The sequence below is a fragment of the Callithrix jacchus genome, chromosome 8 (assembly GCF_049354715.1).
Source record: "Callithrix jacchus isolate 240 chromosome 8, calJac240_pri, whole genome shotgun sequence".
In the NCBI taxonomy this organism is placed as follows: Eukaryota; Metazoa; Chordata; class Mammalia; order Primates; family Cebidae; genus Callithrix; species Callithrix jacchus.
Window position 1 is genome coordinate 137,429,558 of NC_133509.1, and position 5,146 is coordinate 137,434,703.

Genomic DNA, 5,146 nt, shown 5'->3' on the forward strand with positions numbered 1-5,146 from the left:
TTATGCCTGTAATCCCAGCACTTTGGGAGGCCTAGGCAGGCAGAGCACCTGAGGTCAGGAGTTCAAGACCAGCCTGGCCAACATGGTAAACCCTGTCTTTACAAAAAATAAAAAATTAGCTAGATGTGGTGGCACGTGCCTGTAGTCCCAGCTACTCAGGAGGCCGAGGCAGGAGAATCGTTTGAACCCACGAGGTGGAGGTTGCAGTAACCCAAGATTGCACCACTGCACTCCAGCCTGGGTGACAGAGTGACACTCCATCTCAAAATTATAATAAAATAAAAATAAAATAACTAGCCAGACATGGTGGTATGTGTTTGGAAAACTCTGCCCCTACCGCAAACGCTCTCTCTCTCTCTCTCTTTCCCTCCCCCACAAAGAGGCTCCCTTATCTCTCACTTTACATACCGGTCCTAGCCCTCCCGCCGCCCAGCTTCCCGCCGCCCAGCTTCCCACCCAGCAGTTCAAACTGACCAACAGTTGCCCACCACCTCGGCTTTTGGCTTCCCCACCCCCCAGCCCTTCAGCCCCCTATAAAACAACCCTGCCCCTCTGAGCAGGGCGGCCATTTTTCCTTTTCGTCCCGGCTGGCCTGCCCAGAGGCTCTTTCCTCTCAATAAAGCCTGAACTTAAGGAATTTCCTCTAGCCTGCGGTCCGGTTTCTTTCCCAATGAGCCCAGTCTTCCCGCAGAGGGTAGGTCGGACAAATGGTGCCGAAACCCGGGACGGGAGCTGGGGCCGTTGGCCCGGCCACGGCCCCCCTCCCCGACCTACCCAACACTGGCCCTGCCACCTCCACGTTCTGATTAAGGTAAGCCAAGTTTTTCTTGCTTTGCCTTCCCCCGCTTCCCGTCTCCTCTTCCTACGGCATGGTGCAGTTGCTCCCTCTCCGGCGTTCCGCACGGACTCCTTGCCTAGTCTCGGCCGAGCCAAGGTAGTCTTCCATTCCGGCTCCAGGAGCCTTCCGAGGGACAGCCGCCAGACGGGGGACGCCCCTCTGACCGCTTCCCTTTCCGTACTTAATTGTACTCCGGGGAATTTGCAACGAACGGGGACGCCTTTTCGTTGCATCTGCCCATCCGCGCCGGAGAGTCTGTAGCTGCGCCTGCCATGGGAAATTCGGAGTCCAAAATACCTCTGAGCACCCCCCTCGGGTGCTTGCTGCGAAATTTTACCAAATTGGGATATTCCCAAACCCTCAGAAAGAAAAAGCTTATTTTCCTGTCCCACGTGGCTTGGCCCCAATACAAACTCAGTAACCAGTCACATTGGCCCCCTACTGGCACTTTTGATTTCAACACCCTCCGAGATCTCGACGATTTTTGTCGCCGCATGGGCAAGGACAATGAAATTCCTTACGTCCAGGCTTTTTGGGACCTCCGTACCCACCCCAACCTATGTTCTTCCTGCTCCACCTACCAAATCCTCTTATCTCGAACCCCCCGTAAATCTTCCTCCACTACCTCTCCCCTACCCTACTCCTCACCGGAGGATCTGCCTGAACATCTGTCCTCTCCTGCCAATCTCAGCAACCAGTCGCCATCAACGGCACGCCCTTCCCCCACTCCCTCTGCACCTCCTACCTCAGAGGCCATGCCTCACTCTCCCTCTACTCCCTCCGAGCCCCCTCCCTCAGAGGCCGCACTTCCTCTTGCCTCTCCGGTGGCGGCCCACACCCGCTCCCACCAGCCAGCTATCCTGGCCCCACTCCGAGAAGTAGCAGGCGCAGAAGGTTTAATCAGGGTCCATGTTCCTTTCTCACTCCAAGACCTGTCCCAAATTGAGAAACGTTTAGGATCCTTCTCAGCCAACCCGTCCACCTATATTAAAGAATTCCAATACCTCACTCAAACATAAGAAGCCCTAGTCCGGTACACTGGACTAGATCCAGCCTCCCAAAACGGGGCCACTGTATTAGCCTCCCACTTTATCTCCCAATCAGCACCCAACATAAGAAAGAAACTAAAGAAAGCAGAAGAGGGGCCAGAGACTCCCATCCAAGACCTGGTAAAAATGGCCTTTAAAGTATTCAATGCCATGGAAGATGCGGCTGAGGCTGCCCGCCAAACTCGCATGAAGCAGAAGGCTGCCCTCCAGACCCAAGCCCTAGTGGCGGCTCTAAGGCCGGCAGGGAACCAGAAGCCCAAGGCCGAAACCCATTCCCCTCCAGGGGCATGTTTCAAATGTGGAAAGGAAGGACACTGGTCCCGAGCCTGTCCACAACCATGGCCACCAACTAAGCCTTGCCCTATTTGTCAGCTCCCGGGACACTGGAAGTCAGACTGCCCCAGCTTCCCCAGGGTGCCGGTTCCTCAAAACAGACACACTGGCGTTACGAAGCCGGCGGTCACCCTCAGTAGGGAGGAGCCTGCTTGCCAGGAGCCGACCTCCGAGGGAGCTCCGTTCCCCAGTCTACTAGGGCTGCTAGATGACTAGCGGGGCCCTGGCTTTCCAACTCCGGTTACCCTCGCCGAGCCTAGGGTCACAAGACATGGGGGCTACCTACTCCGCACTTCCTTCTTATTCTGGCCATCTCACCCCTTCCCAGGTCTTAGTCATGGGAATCGATGGGACCCCGAGTATCCCCTATCAAACCCCACCACTCATGTGCTCATATAACTCCACTCCCTTCACCCACTCCTTTTTAGTAATCCCCACCTGCCCAGTTCCCCTTCTGGGGTGAGACATCCTTTCAAAGCTGAAGGCCGTCATAACCTTCCCCACCGCCAGCCCACACAGCCTTTTTCTCCTAGCCCTCAATACTCTGCCTCAGAACTCCAGACCCTCCAGTCTACCCCCGGGGTACAGTTCAAGGATGACTGGGCCTTCAAGCATAACCTCCTCATCCTCCCTGAAAAGCAAAGGTACCAGATAATCCAAGACATCCATAATTCACTCCACATTGGGCCTAAAGCCTTATACCAGTTCCTCCACCCACTTTTTCACCCCCACCGCCTCCTCAGTACCATACAGGAAGTCCAGTCCTCATGTACTGTCTGCATGAAAACTAATTCCCAGGGTTCCTGTCATCCCCGGCGCCAGCTTCATCAGCTACGCAGGTTCCTACCTGGCCAAGACTGGCAAATTGATTTCACCCATATGCCAAAGCACAAACAGTACCGGTATCTGCTAACCATTGTTGACACTTTTTCAGGCTGGATTGAAGCTTACCCCACAGCCTCTGAGTCTGCCGGGACAGTAGCCACTCATCTCATTCAAGACATCATCCCACGCTTTGGACTCCCGGCTACCATACAGTCAGACAACGGCCCAGCCTTTATCTCCAAAGTCACTAATGCCGTTTCTACCTCTCTAGGAATTCAGTAGAAGCTACATGCTGCCTACCATCCTCAGTCCTCTGGTAAGGTGGAACGGGCCAATGGCCTAATAAAGGAGCATCTGACTAAGCTCATGCTTGAGCTCCGCCAATCCTGGGTATCCTTAATTCCTATCACCCTCACCAGGGTAAGAGCAGGCCCCCGGGGCCCATCACAGCTTAGCCCATTTGAGCTGCTGTATGGTTGCCCCTTCCTACTTTCAACTCCCCCACCGCCAGAGACTACTCCTCTAGACAGCTACCTCCCCTACTTTACTCTCCTTCGCAGCCTTCTCCAAGAACACGCCAACGCTTCTCTTCCCCAACCCACCCAGCCATCTGAAAATACACAGAAAGTCCTCCCGGTAACCCTAGTCCCTCGACTCACTATATATTCCCCAGCCGAATTCCAGATGCTGCAAACTCCCCATCGCCGCACCCGACGAGCTGCCTTCCTACCCATTGCCGTTGGTGTCTCCCTTGCTGGTTCAGCACTTGCAGCAGGATTAGGAGGAGGGGCACTAGTCCACTCTCACCTGGCCATAGCCCGACTGACCTCACAACTCCAAGCGGCTATTAATGACTCTACTGAGTCTTTAGCATCACTCCAATGACAGATCACCTCAGTTGCCCAAGTTGCCTTGCAGAACCGAAGAGCCCTGGACCTGCTCACTGCTGAACGAGGAGGGACCTGTATCTTCCTACAAGAAGAGTGCTGTTACTACATCAGTGAATCCGGCCTAGTAGAAACCCGAATCGAGAGCCTCCAGAAACTCAAAACTAACCTGTAGAGTCAGAAGTTCTCGGCTGAAGCCACAGCGTGGTGGTCTTCCTCTATGTATACCCTCTTGTCACCATTGCTTGGGCCCCTAATAGCTGTTTGCCTAATCTTACTTATTGCTCCTTGCTTTCTCCAGTTCCTACAGCGGCTCTTTCAAGAACTGACTGGAGTCACCATCCACCAGATGCTGCTCCAACCCTACCCTGAACGAGTGCAAGAAACAGACCTCTCCCCAAACCTCCAGGCTCCTTAGGAAAAGAAACCTCTTCAGAACCCCCCGTCGACCCTTGTCAGCAGGAAGTAGCCAGAGAGACAACCGACGCCCCTGACCCCCTCTTTTTCTTTTCTTTAAGGAGTCGGGAATGTTTGGAAAACTCTGCCCCTACCGCAAACGCTCTCTCTCTCTCTCTCTTTCCCTCCCCCACAAAGAGGCTCCCTTATCTCTCACTTTACATACCGGTCCTAGCCCTCCCGCCGCCCAGCTTCCCACCCAGCAGTTCAAACTGACCAACAGTTGCCCACCACCTCGGCTTTTGGCTTCCCCACCCCCCAGCCCTTCAGCCCCCTATAAAACAACCCTGCCCCTCTGAGCAGGGCGGCCATTTTTCCTTTTCGTCCCGGCTGGCCTGCCCGGAGGCTCTTTCCTCTCAATAAAGCCTGAACTTAAGGAATTTCCTCTAGCCTGCGGTCCGGTTTCTTTCCCAATGAGCCCAGTCTTCCCGCAGAGGGTAGGTCGGACAGTATGTGCCTGTAGTCACAGCTGGCTCTGGAGGTTGAGGCGGGAGGAATGCTTGAGCCTGGGAGGCAGAGGTTGCGGTGAGCTGAGATCACACCACTGCATTCCAGCCCGGGTGACAGAGCAAGACTCTGGAAAGAGAGAAAGAGAGAGGGAGGAAGAAAAGAAGGAAAAAAGAAAAAGGAGAGAGAGGAAGGAAGGAGAAAGGAAGAAAGGAGGAAGGAAGGATAAATAGATAAATAACTGGCACATATTTATCTTACAGTTTCTGAGCTTCAGAAGTCTGGGTGTGACTGAGGTGGGTCATTTGCTT

At 54.2% G+C, this 5,146-nt stretch overlaps 1 long non-coding RNA gene across 1 annotated transcript; it reads left to right on the top strand.

Annotated features, from left to right (window-relative positions):
• Positions 1-560: 560 nt before the first annotated feature.
• Positions 561-4,768, top strand: LOC144577481 (uncharacterized). Its single transcript, XR_013521605.1, has 2 exons — positions 561-811; positions 3,155-4,768. It is a non-coding gene; the product is annotated as an uncharacterized LOC144577481 (long non-coding RNA).
• Positions 4,769-5,146: the final 378 nt, after the last annotated feature.